General features: G+C 43.9%; 1 long non-coding RNA gene across 1 annotated transcript; it reads right to left on the bottom strand.

The window, feature by feature from the left end:
- Positions 1–341: 341 nt before the first annotated feature.
- LOC118497297 lies at positions 342–25025 on the bottom strand. Its single transcript, XR_004899821.1, has 3 exons — positions 25015–25025; positions 22983–22987; positions 342–463 (listed from the first exon to the last, which is right to left on the bottom strand). It is a non-coding gene; the product is annotated as an uncharacterized LOC118497297 (long non-coding RNA).
- Between the last annotated feature and the right edge of the window lie 1035 nt (positions 25026–26060).

Here is a 26060-nt window from a genome sequence, read left to right on the forward strand (position 1 = left end):
AGAGCAATGTGGCCACCACGTCCCCAAACGCAAATGCAAGAGTCATCGGATTGGAATGGAAAGGGTTGAGCTCTAGGGTGACTTTCATGGTCTCTGACCACCTGAAGCAGCGTCTGACCATGTTTCCTTGCCTGAGTCCTGGCCCAGGGTCCCCAGAAGGCCACCCGGAGACCCCGAGTCGGGGAAACCTCTGTGCTGCCCAGAAACCCAAGACGCATCAGGCTAGTGCCCTACAGACTGTGGAACCTCACACTGCCTATTAACATCAGAGAAAACTATTCGTTTTCTGAATCTACCATATTTTTCAGACCATGAAATGCACCTAGGTTTTGGAGGAGGAAAATAGGAAAAAACTTTGAAGCAAAAAAATGTGGTAAAATATTTAATAACATAAATAACATAATATTTCACCAATGTAAATGTAAACAGAATTCAACAGCAGCACTAACAACCACTATTCCTCCTAAATTTGGAGGGAAAAAAGAGCGTCTTATAGTCTGAATAATACGGGCAGTTTTATTTTAAAGGAATGCACTTACTTTCATGCCTTTCGAAAAGTGCAATTTTTCTGGGAATTTTAAAATTTGTTTTCTTGTTATGAATTTTTTTTTCTGTAAATAGTACCCTTTCCTTTCTCCTTGCTACATTAATGTCTTCAGCCATTGTACAGAGATGCCGTAAGACTGGGTGGAGTGCTATAAAATTGTTGGGGCAAAGGCGGTTAGAGTAACTAATGTGAAGACAGCAAAAAAAAAAAAAATCACCAGCTAATCTTGAAACTGAACAACACTCATTACGAAATAAAATAACCTGAAAATGCCTGCAAATGTTTAGAAATAGAGCTCCCTGAAAATATAACGTCCAAAAAGCTACCGTGCTCTTTGCTGCTGTTTGAAGAACTTTTTTTTTTTATTTTTTAAATGAAACAGTGTTTCATTACATAGTTTACCAACACAGCAATAAAAAAATTAGAAAGACAAACACAGGAAGTTAGCATTTACTATTGAGAAGGTTAAGTTTTCTAAAGTAATCCAAGACCTGTTGAAGACATTATAAAACATGGAAAATTATGTAATAAAACACAGATATTTGCTCTCTCAACAGATTACTCGTAAAGTATTTTTAAAGATACTATTATACCGGTCCTGCTTCTTAGTTTTTACCTATACTTATTTTTTTTTTTTGAAATCTTGGGTAGTGCTAATGGAGCTAGGACATAAAAAAATGCATCACCCCCCTTTCCCACTCCACACACATACAGCACCTCACGCCATGGTATCACCACAGTTTCTGAGTAGTGCAGAATGTTTGATGAGTTTGAACAAAAAAAAAAAATTCCCAATTTCCCACATGAAAGGATTGTCATAAGCTTTCTTTCAGTATTCTAACTATACTTGTTTTGTATCACAGTGAATATACCTTTATTCTTTTCCTTGTAAAGCCTGGAGAATTTGAGGTAGTTCAAAAGACAATTTTAGTGCCGTGAAACCCTGCGGAGCACTGAGAAAATCAGAGGTCTTCACAGCTACGTAATAGTGTGCCTTTATTTCAGAGCTGGAAAAAATACAGGATATTTTCATTTTCATCAACTTGATATTGCATTGTCTTCACAAATTTTTCTCTGTAAGGTTTGATAAGTGGTAACTGCTATTTACAATAGTCTCAACATCATAAGAGCAAGCATACCTTAATAGGACTATATTAAATTCCAGTTTGATACAATTAGTACCCCTTTCCCTGGAGTGAACATTAAAGGCTAATCTTTGTGTCTTGTAAGGATAATATGGTCTCGGAACGAGTGAGAGCAGGCGAGACAGTAAAGGAAGTACACGATTCGTGAGTTTGTGAGAGGAGACAGATAGCACTAATTAACCTGGGGGAGAAGGCAGCCAGGTTATACTTTACGGGGGACAAATCTTTTAAAGGCTGGCACATAGATGATAGAGGTCTTCCAATCAATGTAGATAAATAATGAACATCTTTAGAAAACGCCAAACTGTGACCAGTGAGAGGGTGGGCCTGCCATTCCATCTGGAGAATTTAAATATCGAAAAGTCAGTTGTTTGGGCATTAAATTCACACTCGACTCGAGCAGTGAGATATGCGGATGAAAGAAAATCTATGTGTTCCTCTGAGCCGCATGCCGAATTCCCCGGGACCTGCATTGCTCTCCAGGAGAAAAGGACACGTTCTGGCGGGTCCATGACCCCTGTCACAGCCTTACAAGCCCAGGAGGAGCATCACGAAGAAGGAAGAGCTGCAGGAGGGAACTCATCCGGTGTCCTGCCCCCGCAGCTGACAGCAGGGTCAGCGGCGGTGGACAGTCAAGCAGCGGCTGTGTGCGAGACTCGCCCTTGCACGTCGCCCCTGCCTCCCGTGTGCCTGGCGTAGGGACTAAGGCATGAGCTGAAGATGAATCTCATTGTTTATAGGAATGCAAAACGTGTCCTGATAAAAGCCATCTCCAAAGCATCGGGTAAAAACGGGCCATGACGTGCATTCACAGTAGAGCATTCATTTCAGAGCACCGGTGAGCTCTTTCTGTTCTGCCCCTCAGGGCACCCGGAGCAAAGATGAAGCCTTATGTCCAAGGAAGGGAGGAAGGGAGGGAGGAGGGAGGGAGGGAGGGAGGGTAGAACAGAAGAAAAGTGACGTCTGAGAATTTAGAAAGCCCAGAAGATCACTGCTTCATTTCAAAAAGGGCCAATCAAGGAAAAGCTCCATTTTTCTCCATTTAACAGCTAGTTATGCACTCGTACCCCATCATTGTGAGACTCTCGTAGCCTACCACTGTTGATCCAAACAGAACTAAACTGTTCTAGTCAGCTCTCAAAGTAAATGGCCTTCTAGCTTTTGCCCACTGACCTCCTCTGCACTTCTGTTCTCCTTGGTGGGGGGGGGGGGGCGGGGAGATGGGGCGGGAGCTTTCCTTGGGGAACAGAGCAGCGGAGCCCACATCAGCCACGAGGGCAATGTGGTCCACAGGCTGCAGGAGTCCCGGGTGGGGAGGCCGTGAGCCCGGGTGAGGGGCACTGTGCAGGAGGTCTTTCCTTATCAAAAGGTTGTGACCGTTTTGTAACTTTTCCGACTCATGCCACTGAGCGTTTCTGACAGTTTTCTGTAGGCTAGCATCTCTAGAAAGAAGCAGAATAGAAACAGGAAGGCAGCCGAATAAATAAGAAAGTTTAGATTAGGCATCTGCAAAAATGTTTAGTGAGACGTTTGCCTATGTGGGCCTGGATTGTATTTCCCTTTATTTTAATACCATTGAAAGTGATGAAAAGCAGGAAATACTTCCATTGATTTTTTTTTCCTCTGAATTTCAGATTTTTTCTCTTTTTGTGTCAAAGGACGCAATAAAGACATCCGGGAACATGGAGACCTGCCAAAAATACATGAAACTGTGGAGAACCACCAAACTCTCTCCCTAGGAGTCTGAGAGGCCAACCAATAGTTAAGAAACCGGGATAATTCTAGAGGAGAATTTATAATAATCTACATCAATTATTCACAACCACACTAAAAGTATAACAGTAAACAAGTGTACCCTTCCAAACATAATTATTCCTGGAAATTCTAACCTAGAAAATATTTTAAATACCTGCATTAAATAATTCACACAATGGGGCCTTTGATAATATTCCAAGGATTGCATTATATATGCTCAATTACTCTTAAAAATGTTGGAGACACATTTAAGCTTTGTTTATTTTTGGGAGTTTCAAATACATTTTAAACAATAAAATCTCCCAAGCATTTCATTTTTAAATACTTATAAAATATTTTCATATCCTTATAAAAATATTTTCATTTTTGAATTATTTATTTATTTATTTAGAGGGGACGGGAGGACGAAAGAGAGGGAGGGATGCATCCATCTGTGGTTGCCTCTCATGCACCCCCCACTGGGGACCTGGCCCTCGACCCAGGCATGTGCCCCGACTGGGAATTGAACTGGCAACCCCTTGGTTCACAGGCAAGCACTCAACCCACCAGCTGGGGCATACGTTTTCATTTTAAATTAAAAAAAATATAGTTGAAGAGCTGTGGGATACTAGTACTCCTGTGTGGACCGTTTATTCAAGTGTTTTCTTTGATAATAAAAGCAAACACAAGCGGGCGTTTCTGAGGGCGATGTACAGAGTAAATTATTTAGTACAGATACGCTTGTCCGGTGAATGAAGGAGACAGGAACGTTCGGATGCTCAGAAACCTGACCCTGAAGTCCGGAGCCTTCAGGTTCAAGAGCAAGAGCTTGCATAGCCATAAGTATGTGACTACACTGCCACCTAGTGGTGCAAAGAACTAGCCTTGTACTAGAGGTGGATGGCTTCCAGTCAGTGGCGATTTTATCAAGGATCCTTTCCTGGGTACAATAGAGGTAAAAAAAAAAAAAAAAAAAGGTTTTTGAACCAGACAGCTAGAAAAGGCTTAGTAAGAGCTGTTATCTGTCTTTTCTTATGCACTCCTTTGCTAAAGCTTCCTTATTCTCATGGATAAACTTCACACGTGGCTTCAGACCAGCTCTGCAAACTCAGTGCCCAAGGCAGGTATGGTTGCATATACGCGCCCACTGTCTTTGAATAATGATATTGCGATATCTTGCTGCTTGAAAGAAGTCTCTTGTCTATAGTCTGTTTTGGGTTTAACTCCCTCTTCCTTCTTTCACATTTGAAAACCAGAACACAAAAGGGAACGAGCAAAATCTCTTCAAGAATGTTTCCAGTACTTCTTAAAAGGACCCGAGTGATGACCAAGCCAGGATGCAAACTGTGGCAGGTGAACCTCCCAACACAGACACCTCTGTCCCAGGGGCGGCGATGCCGGGCCTCGCCCGTGGAGTCGGGTCATTTCAGGGCTGCGGGAAGAAGAGAACGCCTCTGAGGCAACCCCTTCTTCTCTGAGAGAGGGTGCACAGAACTATTGTGATTGACCTATTTTGTATTTGTTTGGGGGGGCATCATTATTATAGCAGGCACCAAACTGTAGGGAGAAGAAAAGCTGCAAGCACAATTTCAAGGGAAATAACCACGATAAAAAATAAATAGCAGGTGCAGAGCTTACGGGGCCTGGTGTGAACAGAACAACCCATAAGGACTGAGAGCACATACATCCCACTTCCTGAATATGTTCAGAGAGATGCCAAGGCCATTTTTCCTTCTGCAGCAAGTAAAATTCTTTCTTCTAGCAGCCCATGCCAGACTGGTCAAGAACCGCATTTTAAAGTTCAAGCTCAGGAAAAGACTTTACTAACCTGTTGATATTTATGGCTGAATGAGATGTCTAATGAAAAATAAGTTTCCAAAACACATTTCCTAAATAGAATAGTACTTATTCTGATGATAATATCTGGTGGATACAAGGCATTTATATCATTCCACATGCGTATTCTTTATTCTTTCTTGAGGATGCTATGTTGAAGATTCCATTGATAGCCATTTAATGTAATTCCTAACTTTATGAATGAGGTGATAATTCAGAAGAATTAAAAGTAGGGCAGGTGGGCAGGGATGGGCTAGGGTCCGATCCTCTTACATCCTAGTCTCTCAGTTCCCATGTATCCTGGAGACTCTCTGTACTATTTTATGTAAGGTGTGGCTGGTAACTGCAGTCAATGGCACAGCCTACAGGAGAGGCTGGTATTCCAAAGCACTTGAAAGCTGTGGCGTCCGCTATCACTCAACACTATTTTAATAAATACAAAAGCAACACTTATGCACTTTGAAGTCATGACATCTACGAAGCTAAAGGTTTTCAGAGCAATGAGTAATTAGTTATATATCACAAACAGAAGCAAAACAGCAATTTGTAGACCTGTGTTGCTCAGTTCCTTAATTGCTTACACTGCAACTTGTTTCAGCCCACTAAAGACGGGCCATCTAAAAACCCCCAGGCAATTAAGGACAAAGCGTGCTCAGACGTGAACAGCGCTTGAAGAAATGCATGGAAAGACCAGGTTTCATCTATAATGTTATTAGGTAGATAAATCACTGAGAAGAATAAACCAGTGGGGGAAAACCTAAAGCACACATGAAGATCAGTCCTTTAAAAATCTCCTCGGAGATTATGCACTTTTCCCCGCAAAATCAATATTGGTTCAATTGAAGATAAATCACGGGAGAAATCAAAAGTGGACATTACATGAGTAAGTGATAACAGCATTGTTTCCTTCGGTACGAAGGGGACCTGATCACAAAACAATGCAGGGGACGGGAGTAGCATTTGTTCGCTGTTTTCTCACTCAACGGCACTTGATAGTGCGGACATTGTTGTCAGAATGCAGAGTTGGCATTGGACGGAGGCTTTCTGTTTCTTTTTTTTGAACATATCCCTAAATGTCCCATCGTTGAAAGAGAGAACTGGCATTTCATTATGTTCTGTTGTCTCCAGTTCAAATACACAGACCATATATTACTCATATTGAATGTTCATAGAACATCAAGAATTGTGTCTAAAGAAAAATATTTAAAATGTAACATATTCTATTTCTTATTTTTAAACTATATTCTATTAGACGTAAGCCATCAAACCAGTACTCCCTAACTCCACCCACCAGACAACGGAACAGCCTCCGTCTACACAAGCACATAGAATAACACAGCCACACCGTCAATTTACTGCTTGGGACAGAAACCAGTCTAGACATGAGTACAAGTAAGATTTAGATAATACGGATTTCAACACACTATGACTAAGATAAAGCCACACTCTGTATTCTAACTCTGCCACTGACTGGTCTTTGATACTGCTTCGCTCAGAGGCATCGTACGACATGGTCTGTGTTCTCGTCGCGCCCTGCTACTTGCATCATTCCGCATGAGTCCTGTTAACACCATGCTCCCAGGTGTTAGAAGAGAATGACCGCCAAGCACATTTTGACTTGAACAGTGAAAGATACCTATGTCGCATTTGGTTGCATGTGTTTTCCAATGATAAAGAACAAACCAGTGTTGTAGAGATGAGAACTCATGTCAAGAAACTTAGTGTATCTGTGGAAATGTCACAATGAATTCATCTTCCCCTTGCCTTTTAATATATGTAAGTGCATAATGTCAGAAAAGATATAAAGTTGATCCTAGAAGTGGCCTTTGGGTCTGTTTCATAACCACATGATTTACAATCGAGGAAGTGCAGGCATGAGGAAGATCCAGGGTAACGTGTCTGCTGGAATTCAGCGTGTGCGGGTCCACCTCTTGCTCTTCACCTGGATCGCTAATGGGCTTGCAAAAGAAAGGTCAATACTGCTAGAAAGTTTTAGATATGGATTTGAGGGGACTCCTTAAATCTACATGATATGGACTTTTTTTAGTAAACAGGCATTAGTTATTAGGGCCCTTGAGTGGAGAACAGAGTGTAAAACACAGAGCTGGATTGAGGGAAGAGGGAATCAAGTATACTTCGGGCAGGACTTCTGGTTTCACATCTTATACGAACGACTCTGTGCTTTGAAGAGCTTATGGTCCGGACAAGAGGGCACACGCCTTGGAGGAAATTTTCAGGCCATGCCCCCCCCCTTCTGAATGTGGAGGGTGACAGGCTCCTCTTTGGGCACGCGGGTGACCCCTGGTTGAGAACCCGAATCCTTGACACAGGTGAGAACAAGCACAGGCACACATTGTGACTAGGATGCTGGTTAACACACATTTTCCACCGTAATCTAACAACTGCACAATCAAGGCAATTGCATATTAATATTCGTCATTTCTCTTTAGAATCTACATGTGTCTTTAGGTCATTGTTTTCTACATACCAGTCGGATAGATAATACATTTGAGAAGCTCTTACAACAAGCCAATGAACGTCATGAAAGTGAAAGGAAAAAAGGCAGAGATTTATATAGGTCACTCCTGTGCGTGCGCGAGAAGGGAAGAACAAAGAATAACTAGGGATATTTCTGTGGGGTTACCTTCTTTTAGATTTTTTTAGACCCTCAGTAATAGAATAAGAGAAACATTACCAACAACATGTCTTTTTGGTGAAAAGCGAAATACGGCACACTGAATAATGGAAAAGCCGTTGAAAATGTAAGCACAGAGAGTCTTATAAAACAGACAGAATTGGGAAGTAGAAAATGCCTCTCGGGGATAGAGGAATACTCGGTGTTCATAGTAAGCTGAATCACCTCTGAACAGGGATAGAGAAAGAAGATGCATGTATGTTGTTTGGCTAATCTCGTTCAATTCCCTCCCCACCTCTCAGGCACGTCTGTCTGTTCCAGGTACCCGTGTCTCTGGCCCCATTTTGCTTGTCAGTTTATTTCGTGCACTAGGTTCCACGCACAAGTGAGACATATGCATAGCATAGCCTGTGGACATGACCCCAATGCGGTGAAGGCCCAGGAAAGGGGGTGGAGGCTGGGTGGATGTGCAAAGTCGGGGAGGGGGCATCTCGAACAGTATCAAGACTAAAAAAAGGAGATGCACCATAAAGAAAGAAGAGGGAGGGCGAAGCAGAAGGCTTTCGAGTCTTTCACTGATATTCACTGGAAATTCCAGACACAGAGAACTTGAGAATTATGGGATCCGATTTAAGGAGACTTACATCTTCTGACCAAACAGCACATGTGTCCTGTATCTGACTTTCTAAGGCTTCACGTGGAACTCAGGAACATCCCCTCCCATGACGTCGCCCAAATTCTGGGCTGCAATTCCTTGAACTAACACATTCCCCACACGAGAAATCTCTCAGTAACTGAAATCTGGTTGGCACCCTGCTCCGTCCTCTGATCTGAAATTAACGTCTGAGTAATCCTGAGAAAACTACTCAGGCCGAGAACCCAGGGGCCAAGGGCCGAGTGTGCCCAGAAAATGCACCCCGTCTTCCACGGAGCAGAACTACTGTCTCGCGGCCACACCAGACACAAGCTCCTAAAGATCCCACTCCCTGGTCAGTTGCTCAGACTCCTGAGCCCACCCATGCACCATCCTTCGTGACCCGCACACCCAGTCTTGCTAACTGTGCCACGGTGCTATCTCTGGGCACCGCCCACTTGGTACAATGTCAACTACCCACACTCCAGCCCAGTCTACACCTACATCATGCCTTGCAACGACGTTTTTAAAATGCATTTTTAGAGAGAGGGGAAAGGAGGGAGAAAGAAAGGGAGAAAAACATCAGTGTGTGGCTGCCTCTCATGCACCCCCTACTGGGGACCTGGCCCGCAACCCGGGCATGTGCCCTGACCAGGAATTGAACCGGCGACCCTTTGGTTGTCAGGTCAGGGCTCAACCCACTGAGCTACACCGGCCAGGGCGACGCCTTGCAACAGCTTTTATACCAGCCTCCTAACTAGTTGTTTTGGATCACCTCTACCCTCCTCTTTCCAGTCAGGAAGGTTTATTGGCAGTACAGACCTTCTCAGCACCGGTCAATGCCCTCAGGTCCCTTCCTGTTGCCCCCAGGAAGTAACGCCACTCTTCTCCATCTGCCCTGCCAGGCCCCGCTGGGTTGGACGTGGGCTCATCGCCCCACCAACAGCCAGGCCGGTTTCCTCCTCCTCCTTCAACCCTCCAAGCCCACTGTGTTGTTGTCCTGCTCTGAATCATCGCAGACATGGGCCTGCCTCGTGGATTTGGTCCACAGCGCCCATTCTCATGTACTTTCCCTAGACACCGACTTCTGTTCAACCACCTCTCTAGTGCAGTGACATACCGCTGTCCCTACAGAAGCCTTCCCGGACCCCCAAATCTAGATCAGTTCCCCCAGTCGGGAAGAAAGTGTCACTGCATATTTGTTCATCAACTCCATAGCGTTTGTGTAAACCTGTACTCTCTCCGTCCTTTTAGACCCCAGTGAGGAAGACCCCAAGTCTGCATTCCCCTGCTACGCCCCTTGCACTCAGTATATTCCCTGGTCCAGAGAAGGTGCTTAACGAATGGTTTTTAAATGGACAAAATTATTAATATCATGTGTCACAATGCTAAAATACTATTACATTTTAAAGTGATGTCCGTGCTTCGTCCAGTTCCTCATAGGAGAGACTCAGCTACCACCAAAGTGCCAGACGCAGGACCCTTGAGCCTACGGGCTCAGGCAGGGTTTCTTATGTGATGGTTCCGTGGGATGCTGGCAGTATTGTGGTAATTAATAACATTGGCAATACCTGGCCACATCAATACTGTGTAATGATCTCAAAATCCACAGAAGAGCCAACACTGGCAGCATGCACAGTTGCTAGGTGACCTAACATCCGTGGCAATGTTAATTTGCCATGGAAATGGTTGTTGAGTGGATTAATGACACAGTGCACAGCCAACTCCTAATAGAACTGTGATTCGGGATTACCTGAGCCTCGTGTGTAGGAGGAGCCACGCGGTTACTGAGCACGATCCGTCAATACAGCAGCCGTCATCTGCATTCTGATAATTTGAGACTTTGCAAAGGCGCCAGCAATTCTGTTCAAGTAACACGGATATAACGGCATTGGGGAAACAGATGAAGGGGCTGATATAAGAAGGAACTCTCTTACCTGATTATTCCCTTCCTCTGTTTTACATTCCTTCCCAGTGTCTAACATTTGTTTATTTGTTTATTTTATCTATGGCTACGATGAAGATCATCTGAGTGCAAGCTTATTCAATTCTGTGTCCCCAACACCTTGAAAAGCACTTGCACAGACAACGTACTAAGTAGATAGAAGCACATGAATGAATACACGAGTAGATGAATGTTTAATAAGGGAAGTGCGGGCCCTTCATGCCTCGGTTGTTGGAAAGTGGGCTGAGAAATTTGGAAGGATGTTTTCAAAGCTGGCTCTCGGAGGTGATTAACAGGCCTGGTTCAGGGGGGTGGGCAACACACATTTCGCTCTTCTCATGCCACCCCGCCACCCCCGCACCATGCGAGCACTCCGTGGGTAGGAGGAGGGGCAGAGGGCTGGGTTACATGAAGCAGATGAGGAGATGGGAGCCAGACTGGTCATTTCACCGATTCCAAGAAAGGTCACTACTGCATGGTGAACGTGGAGCCATTGGTAGGGCAACAGAGAGGGTTGCCAGGAATTTTTTTCTCTTTTTCTGGTAAGGAATTAGTTCTTTTTCTTCTCCACTAGGGCTGGAACTGCACTAGGGTAAGCAAAGCACTTGTCTTGGACATAAACTACCACGTGCATACACACACCCTTAGCAATCGGGATACATTGTATCTTAACACAAAATTTAAAAAATTCAAAATGAATGCAACATTTTTAATATTTTTATCACAGATGTTTTGCACTTATTTGATTTTCAGAGTTTGCATTATCACAGTATTTGTAGGGAAAACTGGTGTTTTTCATCTTTTGGTGCCCCTTACATTTCCTTCCTCCCTCGCTTTACCCCAGGCGCTCTCCTGTGACCCAGTCCCTGAAGCCGCTGAGCAGGAGACTGCAGTTTACAAAGCGCAGCACTGCCGGAGGGCGCCCCCTGGAGGCGATTCTGGAACTGCACCCTCGCCCAGTAAGGGACTCCGTGTCCTAGTCCAAGCCACGTGGGCCACGCGACCCAGTCAGCCCCCGTCTCCACTGTACTCACCGAGTGTTTGTGATCAAAAGGCTGCTGTAAGGAGACTGACTCGGAATAAACCCACGTGCCCTTGGAATTCCATGAAAATCAAACGGAAGATTACGACTTGCAGTGTCAGTTTGACACATTTATTCTGAAGAAAGCAAACACCACATTTTCTCCGTGGCGGCTGATCCCTGGTGAATGAACTCGGCTTTATTAAATTATACCCTCACATTAGTGTACGAACTAGGGGCTTTGCCATCTTCTTCTAAGAATTTTTCTTTCCTGAAATAGACTGTAATGCAAATATTTGTGCTCCTGTTTGGCCGGGAGAAGCTAGGTTTATGAACTTGTGGTGTATCGCCCTTTCTTGTTTTCCAAAAAAAAAAAAAAAAATTTTGAAAAAAGGATTTCACCTTTACACACTTCCTTAAAAACACCCCATTTAGTCCTATAATCAAGATAATGCTCTTCTCCTCCCCTGGAAATTCCAGTAGCAACTGTGTGACAGAGTCTATGCCTGTGAGAGAAATCACATCATGCATACAGATTCCCCTAAGCTGCTCCGGAGCTGAACCCAAGAACAAGTACCACGGCAGGCAGATGTCTGCTGATAAAGCGTGGTCACAGGAAATAATTGCTGTTAATAATTCATTAAGAACTATTCCTGTCTCTCCCAGCGAACTTGTTCACCACGCCAACCGTTCTCATCCAGCTTCATAATTGGATGCGGAGAAAGGGCACACGTGACTTTTGTGGCCACAGCGCAACGAACTTCCGTGCGGCCCTCTGCCCTCCGAGAAGCAGTTTTCATAAACATAACTCACTCCTCACAGCCACAGGAGTTGTTAGGTGTTATTAAGATCATCTCCATTTTACTAATGAGGAATCTGAGTTGCCAAGATCACCCCCTCGGAATATCGCTGCCTCAGCAGAGCCGACCACGGGCCCCGGGTGTGCAGAGGTGGACTGTTGCAGACGAGTGGCCAAGAGTTGGGCAGGAGCCCGTGCTGGCTTCCCAGTCCCCTGCTGTCAGCACGAAGCCCCCGAAACCCTTTCCTTTCTGCATGGCTACAGGATGGCTACCTCCCGGCCATAAGAAGGTGGGAGAGAAAGAAGGAAGCAATGCTGAATCAGGAAAACAGCAGCCCACCCAGAAGCCCGTAGGAGACTTCAGCCTGTCTCATGCAGAGACCTAGTACCAAGTGCTTCAGTGAGAAACCGGTGCATCCTCCCGTGCGCTGAAGAGTTCACTTCGGTCAGAGAGGGCCTGAGCTGTGCCCGCGCTCAGCCCCTGGGGTGCCCTGCTTGACAGGAGTGTCTTTGTGTGTTCTAAGGTTTGGACACAGGACAGGGTAACAATGTGACTTATAACGGGGGCTTTGGGATGTGCCATCCAGGGTTCAACCTCCAGAGGAACTGGAGACCACAGCTGTCAGCTCCGACCTCCAGAAAGGGCTTGTAGCCAAAGGTCAGCCTTGCAAGCAGTATGTCAGTGATGAAGTCCCTATAAAAATGATGGCTTGGGTGAGCTGGTTTGCTCGGCATTCCCTTACGTGCCTGGTTACACCTAGTGGTCCAGAGGAGGTCCTGCCTCCCATGGCTCCATGGAAAGAGGGTGGGGAATTAGCTCTGGGTTCAAATCCCTCCCAGACTTAGCCTTGTGTGACCCTTTTCATTGCAGGTGATTTGCATCCTTTCTCTGAAATAAATGTTCCTGTACGAACACTGGCTGCCAGCACCTTCTGTGAGGTTTCAGCGAGGTATCAGATATGAAGGTGGCCTTGGGGACGTCTGAATTTGTAGCCAGCCACTCTGAAGCCAGGGTGATCCTAAGAACCTCTGACCTTGAGGCTGGTGTCAGAAGGGAGGGAGGCCTTCTGGGGACTGTCACCTTGGCCAGGAGGTTTACCTGACTCCTTGTGCATCTCTCTCCAGCCCTGGCTCATCTGCTGGGTGCTGCGGTCTCGCCTCGATCCTGGATGTTTCCCTCGGGGCTGGAGTATTTTTGACCATCTTTCTCTTTCTTCACACCCTCCTGGCCAAGTTTCTCTCTCTCTCTCTCTCTCTCTTTAAACAAAGTTTACATTTTCCCCTTTTAGAAAGCATGTCTAATTACTTGCAGTCAAATTGAATTCACGACCAAGCTCCATCGCTCCATTAGCAGTTTCAGAAGGTAAGTTAGAGCCGGTCATGTGAGCGGATGTCCGTCTACCAAGAAAACGGTGGGTGCGCTCTCACTGCAAAGGCGGTGGGGCAAGTTTTACACCTCACCTTAAAACCCAAACCAGAACTGAAACAATTCTCTTTCACGATAGAAACCCCGCTTATAAACGCAGCCCTTCGCATTGAGGAAGCTCTCTCTTCATGGTATGTTCTTTAAATTTCCATTTCAAATATTTGTTACGGAGGTCCGTATTACGTGCTACTCAGTAGTGATCACCTGAAAAGCTCACTGGCCTAGGCGACGGGCAGGCCCCACACCCGAGGACTTCAGCGCCCGAGAGGTGGTGTGGTTATAGAAACACTGTGCTTGAAAGAAATGTATGCCGTCGTTTCTTTTCTCCAACGATGGCATTCCTGCCATTGGAAATCCACTCTGTTCTAGAAGAACTCACAGATAACTCAAAATTAAATCAGGAATTGTTGTTAGATCAAAACACAGAGGACTCAGGCCTTTTGAACCGTGCAATTTTCCCAGGAAGGAAAGCACATCAGGTGCGGGACGTTGCGCCGCCTCCGCGTTGGGCCTGGGTGTGGTCACGGGGAACGGGGGTGACGCTGCAGACGTCTCGCTGTAGTGGGGCTGCGCTCGGGGTCAAAGTCCCACGTGCACACACGTGCATTCTTTTCTGTGGTTCACTCTGAGCCCGAAGTCAGGAGTTTTTGTACGGAGGGCGGCTGACACCGGGGAGGAGGGCAGACTACAGGCTCCCAGAAGCAGAGGTGCTCAGTCCGGGGCGAGCTAGAAGCCGAGAGGGACAGACCGGCCCGGTGCCCACGCAGGGGCCCCGGAGCCCCGCCCGGCGGCCTGCTCTGTAAGCCCTGCCAAGGGCTGCTGGGAATAGCGTGGGCAATTATCGGCAGCAGCGCTGTTCTCATTTGAATATCTGTCCTTTATTTGGTTTGATTGACTACAGCATAAATGTTTTCACATCATTCTCAATCGTTTGGCAAACCTCTTTTTTCCGTCTGGGATTGCAGTTGCTTTAGCCAGCATTTACTTTGCGACTGCGTGGGGGAGGGGTGTGAGGGCGATGGTGATGATGGTGATGGTAATAACGGTTATGGAGAAAAATACACTCGAGATTAAATTAACAACAAAAACAAGAGACAGACCATTTAAACCAGGGAAATACTTTTTTTGAATAACGTTTTGCCAAACAAGGACAATTTTGTTAATTATTTGTTATTACTGCAGTTTAAATAATATTAGCTATAAAAACATTTGACTTCAAACATAATTTTGTCCGTTTACTGTGAAAGTATTTTTCAAAAAGTCTTTACTTAGAAAGAAATGTCTTGTCTTGCTACTCTTTTTAATTTTAATAAAGTATTAGAATAACAGCTGGAATTTTAATGTAACATTTTATTCACAGTCTTTTTGGTTCAAAAAGTCTATCCTTTATTTCTTGCTCTCAGAATAATTCTTGATTTAATTTTGAATTATTTGTGAGTCCTTATAAAATTAACTGGATTGTAAATAACAAGAAAGCAACTGTTGACCAAAGTATAATATAAATATAATTTTCCAACACACTATTTGTATAATGATGGCAAAAGTGATAGCCTTTACTCTGGTAGTGCAACATATTAGCAAATATTAGCAAAATTCCAGGCTTTCTTTGTTATTTAAATCATGAAGTTGGCATAATATTGACTTGGAAACTGTTCTATTTACTGAGATTTATCCTCTGTTTACCATGTTGCCTCATGTACAGGAGGCAATAACTGGTGTTTCTCTCTTTCTCCTTCCCCCCATTCCTCACTCCCCCCCCCCCCTCTCTCTGAAAGCAATGAATAAATATCTTTGGGCGAGGATTAAAAAATATTTAAAAAATAAATACATTCAAGTATTGTGGGACAAATGCTGTAGATAATATAGACAATATATACAATTTATAATTTTAATAACACCAACTAATATTTAAAAAATTTTGGGAGCTTATAAAGTGTGATTACCTCCATCTTGTTGATGGGAAAACTATGAAATCTATGAAGGTTATGCTTCCCTTCTTTTAAACAAAGATGTAACTATTTTCCCCTTTTTGTTGAATTTACTGGGGTGACACTGGTTAACAAAATTACACAGGTTGCAGGTGCACGGGTCTACTGCACATCATCTGCACACTCGACTGTGTGCTCAGCACCCCAAGTCAGTCCTCTGCCCGTCACCACTGTCTCCTCTTCCCCTCCGCCACCTCCTCCGACTGCCCAGGCAATCACCACCCTGTTGTCCATGTCCATACGTTTTTTCTTTATCTCCTTTTTTCTTTTCTTTTCTTTTTTCTTTTCTTTTCTTTTCCTTTTCTTTTCCTTTCCTTTCTTTTCCTTTCCTTTCTTTTTCCTTTTCCTTTTCTTTTCTTTTCCTTTTTTCTTTTTTCTTTCTTTTCTCTTTTTTTCTTTTATCTTCTTTCTTTTTTCTTTTCCTTTTCCTCCCTCCCTCCCTCCCTCCCTTCCTTTTCCTTCTCAATTCCTCTATCCCCCCAGCACCTCCCACATACACCCACACAGCTGTCAGCTTTTACTTTTTGAGAAAGCCACAGTAGGCCCTGGCCAGGTAGCTCAGTTGAGCAGAGTATCATCCTGATACACCAAGGTTGCAGATTTGATGCCTGGTCAGGGCACTTACAAGAATCGACCAAGGAGTGTATCAGCAGGTACAGCAACTAATCAGTGTTTCTCTCTCTCTTCTCCCCCTCATTCCCCTCTCTCTCTAAAATTAATCAACTGAAAACAAAGCCCTAGCTAATTGAGTACTTTCTTCTCTGGGACCCCTGGGAAGCAATAAATGGGCCCGTATGGGAAGGATATCAACAGATTTCACTTATGACTAGCACTCCTTCCAACTCCACAGTATTCTAATATTTGCATAGCATTCACCAATTTATATTAAATACAACTTAAGGCCCAAATATAGTAAAATTATAAAAATTGTTTTATTAAGCCCATCTTGACTAATTCTTATAATAATATTAATTTAGCTCCCAATTACAATACCAATTGCCCTATATAATGACTGCCATTCAAAACAATTTATGCAATTTAGTAGTGATTTTGTTAAACAGTAATATGCTGTGCTTTAACAAAGGTACTATAATTGAGTAACAGTTACTATTTTGGGAAGGAAAAAGGGGCACAACTGATTATATGCATACCTTTCCCACAAAGAAGTAATATGGTATTGCATGATTTTCTTCCCCAGGAAGTATGCATCTTGTCACTTTTGTTGTATGTGTAAAAGCTTAATGTAAATAGTGTAAAAGAAAAAAACAATTCTGCAAGAACACAGTCTTCCTCTTCCCTCTTTTCCACATAAACTCGTCTTTATCTCAACAAATTAAAATTCTCCTGTGTTCACAAATCAGTCCAGATACGTGATCCTTAGCTAATTCAATAAAAATGCTTAACTCCTCTATCCATCCCCTAATTTGAGAAAAAAATCTCTCATAATAAATGAAAACAATTTTATTAAACGTGCTTTATCCAGTAGAGACAGTATTAAATGTAATGAAATTAAAGGTGAAAGAGGAGTGATTGTCCATGAACTCCCTGTGGTGACTGACTCAACGGAATTCTTAAAGCTCAAACACCTTCACAGTGGCTATTTGGACATTTACCACTTACAGGTTTTAAGACAGTATTCTTTCCTTTCATAATCACAATGATTTACTTGAAGAGTCTACAAAGCATCACAGACCTATGGGAAGGTGACACTTTTTATATAAAATATTTTGTATTAAAAGTAAAAAAAGTATAAAAAATTAAAAGCAATATTTACTATGTGTGTTTAACATGATTTTGTATGTAGTGTGTGCCTGTCACTAAAAATTTGAGATAAAGCTTAATACACAATCAATCAGCACTTCCTACTCAAGCCACTTTACAAAGAAAGAGAGGGATGGAATGTAATGAATATTGGGGATTATAAAAGTGAAATCAAACAAAAAGGAAATTGGAAACATGCTGTTTGATTTTACTGAATCAAGGGCTTTTCAATGGAGAGTCAGTCATTCTCATGATTTATATTCAAAACAATGAGTGGTAAATGGCGAGGGTGATACGGGCCTGCCAAAAGCAGAGGAGTGACCTTGCCCTCCCCTCTGATTCCACTCCCTGAGGTTTCCAAAGCCATGAAATGCACAAAACTCCGTGAGATGCCCGCACGCGCCACGATGCACCACGGTGCCCGTGGAGGATTAAAGGCAAATTTGCTCTAATCATGTGTCCGCATGCACCAGCCTGGAGTCGGGACGGCATGCAGCACTCCTTGACCAGAAAACAAACATGAAAAGCTCCACCGCACTCTGTGGCCGATGATATTTTCTGAGTGGTGATTCTGCCATTTGATGTATATTCTTTCTTCTTTCTAAGTAACTTTGATTCTGTGCCAGTCAAGACACAGCCCCGAAAAAAAAAAAGAAAAGTAGTTCAAAGCACGAACAACGCGAAAGAATCTCCAGTGTCAAGTTGAAAAGAAAATTGTGCCCATGTGCCTTACAGGGAGTTTTTATTTCAGTTGCATGGAAAACAAAGCCACAGCCTCACGGAACTGGTGAGAGGCGCAGCGGTTTGCCGGTGCGTCTCGCTGTACATGGGGTGCTAATTGATGTGCTTGAGTCACTGTCACAACAACTTTTATGCTCACATGGCTATCAGCCATAGAAAGAGCATCCATTGAAATCACGCTTGTCTTTTTTCCAAAATGTATTTAGTTTAAAAGTAATTACCCTTGAAATGAAGAAGATACTTCAAAAAGAATATAAGGAAGGTAACTGTCATGGTGACATTTTAGAAACAGGTATATTTTATGTATTTAATTGACTCTAGAAGAGATGAGAAATTACTGAGAGAATCCATACAAAATAGATATTTTCCTTCAGTTTACTAGTCGGTTCTGGCAACCATGTATGGGTCTAAATCTTTTGAAAATGATAGCTCCTATTTTATACTTTTTGAGGCAGAACCCCATGTGAGCTTTGGAATTCGAACTCTGGATGTTGCATGCTATAAAACGTATTATAATTTGGCATCCATACCTGACCATTTTAGAATACCTATATAAATCACATGGGCTTGTTCTTCCCGTTGAAATTATTGCAGTTTTCTTTCATCTTTAATACATCCATAAAGATATAATCATGGTTATATAATCTGAACAGTGTTACTCATAATTCCCAAAATACAGCATGTCAGGTTGTAAAATACACCTTTACAATGTGCATTCTCCATACCTTCTCGTGCTGTTTGGCCAAAGAGTCGATGTTATAACCACAGTAATGTAGGGTTGTTGGCCAAATGCAATAATTCTGTGACACTATTAGCTGTTCACAGTTCCAGTGCGGTTTATGGCATAGTGTGAGATCCAGGGAGAAAAAATGCGGGTGCTCAGAGGGAGCTGTTAGCCAGCGAAGGAAAAAAAAGGAGAAAGAACACGAGTCTAGTTGTAAACCAGGTTCGACCTGCCCTTTCCTGCACTGGCTGTCGCCGGGGTTATTCCCCTCGCTCTGCCCCACCACCAACGGCCACCAGAACTCCCACAGCCGAGTCTTCTCCCCGCATCTTGGTCCACAGAAGGACCGGGGACAGAATCTCTGACATGCACCCAGCCCGCACTGCTTCGCCCATCCGTGGCTTCCTGTAGGGCAGGCTCCAGGCTCCACGCTTCTCTCCTGGAGAATGGTCAAGGGATATGTGAAAAGACGTGTAGCTGCAAGGTTCTAGTCTAAGGATTTGGGATTTGTTCTTTGCTCGTGACTTGTTCCTGAAGGGCCAATGGCAGTGGATAAAGCAGACACGTGTCAAAGTCTGGAAGCACTGTGTGGCTAAAATATTAAAACATAACCTTAAAAAGAGGAAAACAAAATAAATCCACGTGGTTTTTTTTTTGGCACAGTATTACTTGGGAACTGTCTGAATCTACGTTAGTATGTCCACTTCGAAGTGCCAAGTTCGGCCTTATAAACTGAAGACCGTGCATGAGGCACTGCCTCCTCCATGCCCGTCTCGGCCTATAATAAAAATGAGGGTAAGTACGAAAAAGTTACCTCCAAGTGTGCAAAGTGCCGTTGGCACCCCAGCACTAAAACAGTCTTCCAAGGTATAGGGATGCTCACCGCGGCCCCTCCCCCACCTCAACGGACTTGGATGATAAAAAACCGGTATTACGCTTTAGCGCATAAAGTTTCACATGTCACCAGTTTATGGCAGACTCCACAGTTAAAGGAACCGTTCATAGCCATCCACGCTAAAACAAATGGTGACACCAATTTCTGCTAATTCCTTGCATTTCTTTGTAAGAAAAACAACAGGGGACGCACAAAGAACATTTCGGGTGATTCATTGATCCAGGTGCTTGCTTTCAAAAGGAGCAAAGTCAGCCCAAAACAAAAAGACAGAGAGACTTTTTTTTGTGCTACTAATATACACAGATGCAAGAAAACATTGCAAAATAATTTAAGATAAGCAGCATGCATGTGTTTCTGAAATCTGCAGACAGCACCTACACATAACCTATCTCATAATGCATATTTCACGTACATTCAGGTTTTTTTATTGTTTACTTGAAATAAGCCTGTGTGGTAATCATCGTTTAATTGATAATTTAAAAGTTCAGGCACAACTGTAAAGCACACCTGGACAAATCCAAGGGGGAGGGTGGAAGCACGGGAGGGAGGTGGGGATGGTGGGGATGGTGGGGATGGCTGGGGTGGAGGGGGAGCGGTGGGGGGTAAATGCAGACAACTGTAATTGAACAATAAAATAATTTAAAAAACAAACAAAAGTTTAAAATGGCCTCGACACGTATGCTCATTTTATAACAAGGTCTAGAGAGTTGCCAAAGTGAGTCTAAAAATAGTATCAATATTTAGTATTTTATACCTATATTGATTGGATTGCAACTCAGAAGAAAATCTGGTCTTTAATTTTAAAAAAAGTCCTATGATTTGGAAGGAATTAAAAACTGCATCTTAGTGTTACTTTTATTTAACTCCTTTATTGTAAGGTGGTGCTTTTTTCTTCCAATTGCACTTTCCTCACTGCCCTGCTATTCCACTCCTGACCGAGCAGCTGCAAGCGGAAACAGTGTCCCCGTGCACACCAGGGCACTTGCATCCCAAAATACCACATTCGACAACAAAGCCACGGGTGTCGCCCTTCTCTAAAGGGGAGCCCTCCGGAGGCTCTGCCCTGCTGCTCCCGCAGACTCAGACGGTGCGCGTGGCGTGCACGGCTCTCATCCAGTCTGGGTACCAGACGCCGCACCTCGCTGCAGGCGGCGCGCATCCGCGGAAACGGAAGGAGCGCTATCATTGCAAATCTGAATCCCTCTTACGGATGATTTCACACCGTCAATCAATATTTTAATAACAACATACTCTAGAGATCCAGCACAGCACCACAACTATATTACTGGAGTTTTCAAAGTCGTCACACACTGTCGTGGTAGTGACCAGATATCACACCTGCCTTCCAGCCACTAAGATGCACTTCGTATGTTTTCTAGAATCAACCTGTCTCAAATGGAATTTGTTCAATCAGTTGCATGCACAGCGTAAATCCCCCTAAATGTGTTGTAGCACATCACACATCTATCGTAAGGTAAAGAATATTTACGTAAAGTCTGTTTTCCTGAAACACCACCTCTAACGGCCTGAAGAGAGGGTATGACTTCCGGGAAATTAGAAGAGAATGGATTATTCCTACTTCCTGATCGATACGAAGTTTTAATTTTGCTGTTACCTGAATGATGTAGGTGAGGTTATTCTAAATTCTGCAGCTAAAAGTTATGATATTTTTGCCAATAATTGGAGAGCTGTTTTCATCACAGTAGAATTATTTGGTTCTCTGCAGTAAAGGTGATTTGATGTCGATTCTGCTAATTTGATATGCTAGTCCTCAAAAGCACATTCAAATGGCCTTGCACAGACAGGGGGCAAGGGCAGGAAATGTATTCCTCGTTCAGCACAACTCTCATATTTCTTCTTTAAGGTGGAGCTTATTCACTCCGTCAGTGTGACGCACTGAACTTCAGGCCCAGGAGAACTGAACTGTATCTTCTTACACATTAGAAGTTTTCAGTAACTACTACTGTCAGCTTTACATAGAGAAACAAAGTTTACCTTAAAACATATGTCAAAACCTAACTTCAGCATTCCTTGAAGTAACGTATAGATCCCATGCCCACTAAGCTAAAAGCAAAGCTTTCAGTGTTTGGAAATGTGAATCAGCAAACTTGGAAATACAAAAGAATGGAAAGAAAAACCTGAAATTAACAGAACACCTAGTTTCCCAAATTCACTCCTGCTTTGGGGATCATTTGAAATAGGGGCATCAAACTCATTTTCACCGGGGGTCACCTCAGCCTCGCAGTTGCCTTCAAAGGGCCACATGTCATTTTAGGACTGTGTAAGGGTAACTACTCCTTAAGGCAGTTAAGCCAGAGGTCGGTGCTGCCGCCGGGTAGAAACAAGGTGGAGGGCCGGATTCAGCCCTGGGAGGGCCGTGTGTTTGCCACCTGTGATTTGAAATCCACTAGCATAGTCGTGTTCCTAGGTAACAAGGGGCACAGAAACTGGATGGAAGAAGACGGCAATAGTTAGGGAAACTTAACGTGCTCCCCAAACACCTGTATCTTTGTGGGGCCCTGTCCTGGCCCAGTCTGGGAGCTGCAGAGAGCAGGACGCTCAGCCCCTGGGAGAGTGGGCAGCATCTCCCGGAACACCCTTATGGGAGAAGCTAGCACGGTTTGGGGATTGCACCACAAAAGGATCACTGGTAAGACCATGCCTTCCCGGATCTGACTTCGAGTTAACCGAGAGCTTCTCGTCCAGGTGAAGATGCCCCCACACAAGGAAAACACTTGTTCCTGGAACCCTGTGCTTGTTGAACACATTTCTGGAGCTACTGTCTGAGAGCAGGCTTCAGAGCCGGTTTCAGAGACGCACTAGAGAACCAGGTCTCGCTCCTCTCAGGTGCAGCCTCGCACCACACAGACAGCACGGCTCCCTGGGCTCTATCCGCTGACATACACACAGGGCAGCGCCCCACTATGCCGAGTGTCTGGGGCCCCGTTTTCCTTGGCCAGAAATTAACCAGTGAAACCATCATTAGAGGTGCGATAAGCAAACATCTCTCCTCCTTCTTGCGACAAATCTTCTAAGCTTCAAATGGAAATGCAATTCATAACATTTACAATGTATGAGTTCAGACCTTATCATTTAATGCATAAATTTAGCCATGATTAAACGGTAACCATTATTTGTAATTTTAAATAACTCAAACTATGACATTATGCAAGGAGCTTCCCTATTATGCTCTGGCGAGAAAATTAGCAATAATTACTTGCAACTCCATGATTTCACCAAATGGTGGCACATGTACCATGTTGTCTTCGGGCCGAGGCTGTGACTTTCATCCCTAATATGACCTGAGTTAGCCATTTGGGGGGGGGGGGGCGAGGTGTTCAAATGTGCTTTGCTTTCATAAAGTCAGACAACAATTAAAGTTTTGGTCTAATCTATAGAGGTATTTGAACATCTCTAAAGTTTTCAACATCAAATTGTACATTTCAGTTATCAATGTGTCTAGTTGTCATCTTTATGTGGATTTTATAACAAATTTTGAATTTTATATTCAAGTAACTGTTCGGTGTCAGCAAAAACATGCCATTCTTTTTTTGCAGAGTAATGAACTTGAACAATTAGTATTTTCTGTATTGCAATGATACTATCTCTTAATTAACTCGACATGCACTGATTCACCAAATATTTATTGAAAACTTACATCATGGCAAGCAGCATGCCAGGCTTTGGGAATAAAACTTTAAACAAGACAGGCATACCCATGCAGCAGCATGGACCTAGGGCAAAGTGGTGTCGGTGCAAGGATCTACAGAAAGATAAAATGAGGACTTTGCATCAAGAGTCACCTTTCACCTGTGACCAGGACCAGGGCACCTGTTCTGCCTCGGAGGGGTTTTCAGAGTCATCCTGGAACTGTGATGTTTCTTACACATGAGGTTATTTTTACCTTTCTTTCTCCTTTTTTGATATTTTATTTATTTATTTTTAGAGAGAGGAAGGGAGGGAGAGAGAGAGAAACATCAGATTCTCGCACACTCCCAACTAGGGACCTGGCCCACAATCCAGGCATGTGCCATGACTGGGAATCGAACCTGCGACCTTTCTGTTTGCAGGCTGGCACTCAATCCACAGAGCCACACCAGCCAGGACTATTTTTACATTTCTACAAGTTGATGTTTCCCTTTTCCTTTTTGACTCTGTTAGAGATCAAATGATATAGCTTAACAGCTTCTCGTCATCACTTGATTAATAATTAATGTTGGTGGGGTGTGTTCTCCTGTTCAGACTGCTCCTGTGTGCTTTTCCACACTATAAGGTTGACCTTGGAACCTGGATGTCCATCCTATTTTACTGATGAGAAAACCGAGGCTTAGGAAGCTGACATGCAAAGATCAAAGACCTCAGTACGCCCAGGTGTGATCACTACACCCTTTTGTCCCCGCACCACATAAATTATTAAATCAGAGGTCACAAGATTTGAAAATGAAGCAACATGCACTTTCAGATAAACAAAAGTATGTGGAAGGCCTCCTCTGTTCCAGCCCAGTGGTTACACAGGAATTTCAGTGGTTTGACTCTGATAATGTATCCGAAGCATCGTCTATGGAAAGTCGTTATTCATCTCATGAAACGAATATAATTTTTTCCCTCTGTGGCTCCTCCACGAACAGTCTTGGCTGGTGTGTGGCAGCAGGGCGGGGACACAGGTGCCCAGGCATCCGGCTGGAAAGGAACGAGCTGGCAGTTTCCTCTCTTTCCCGATCCCTTGGGATCCAGAGAAGCAATTGGCGGCTCCAGGGCGAGGGGGCCTTTGTTTCCTGCTCTGCCCACCTTGGCTGCTGTTCTCTAGGTTCCTTCACCGGATTTTCTCGCTAATAATGCTGGATCCACGGGCACGAGAAACCATTGTTTAACATGTAAAGAGTGAAGCAGGAGACAGAGGTGATCATCCGTCTGGGATCCCTGGACCTGGCTGTAGGCAAAGTATCTGAACTCTTTTATGATCGAAAACACTCTCAGTGTTTTCGTTCATAAAATACTGGCTCACGCAACTGCTCCATACGTTGTTATGATGATTACAACAGTACATAGCAAAGTAGTGTGTGAAGCCACTACTCAGGTCTATGACACGCAGCCAGCACCCCACAAAGGCTAGCTGAACTGGGTCACCACCAGCACCCCCTCCCCTACCCAGAAGTGGAGCACCTGACTCCTGGCTTTGTCACTCGGGGGGTGCCTCAAAGCTGACAGTCACTCAGGGAAAACCTTATTTGTCCGTGGAAGAACCATCAGAGTGGCCCTCTGGTTGTGTGGGTGTGAAGCAGTGAGACTCCCCTGCTCGTACAAGCAGGGACTACAGGGTTCCTTCCCCCTGACCCGGGGTCAGGCCAGGAGCTCAAGGAGCTGAGTAAGAGAAGGTCATGCCCATGACTGTGATAGCCTGCAGGAGCTACTGAGAGAAGTTCATCAAAAATATTTTTAAGATTATATTTATTTATTTTTAGAGAGGGAAGGGAGGGAGATAGAGAGAGAGAGAAACATCAATGTGCGGTTGCTGGGGGCCATGGCCTGCAACCCAGGCATGTACCCTGATTGGGAATTGAACCTGTGACACTTTGGTTTGCAGCCCACGCTCAATTCACTGAGCTACGCCAGCCAGGCAAAAATATTTTTAAAATCTCTTCAGTGCTTATAGGGTATCAAGAACCCCCACTATTTAATTTAGGTGTTAGTTTAGCCTTGAGAAAGTCTTCACTAGGTGACATCTGAGTACATCCTAAGGATGGAGATTACATATTTATAAGTGTATATATTATATATATATATAAGTCACAGGCTACTGTGACAAATATAGATTTGTACATTTTGGACAAAATGTTTTTTTTAATTACAGGTGTACTTGGAATGTATATTGCCATTCATTTTCCATATGTGATCACATGAAGCATATTTTGAGAATTAATATATCGGTGTCTGATACCGTCTAGGATTGGACATCAGTAAGATGGCCTGATCACACTTATCCTGAAACATCCCCTCTGCCCTCACTCTCGACTACCTACAATGCATACACGTGTTTAGCACAGATGAACAATGTCAGTAGTTTACCTAGGTGTATTCCTAGGTCAAATGATCTACCATGGTGCCTAGGAATGTGCAAAAGCCATGAGGGAGTTTAAGTTATTTCCCTCATATGAAACCGGTGCATTGGGGAGGGATCGGCGAAGAGCAATGTCCACCAGAGGGATGGGCGCTGGAATCTGTGGGGGGC

The sequence above is a fragment of the Phyllostomus discolor genome, chromosome 11 (genome assembly GCF_004126475.2).
Source record: "Phyllostomus discolor isolate MPI-MPIP mPhyDis1 chromosome 11, mPhyDis1.pri.v3, whole genome shotgun sequence".
In the NCBI taxonomy this organism is placed as follows: domain Eukaryota; kingdom Metazoa; phylum Chordata; class Mammalia; order Chiroptera; family Phyllostomidae; genus Phyllostomus; species Phyllostomus discolor.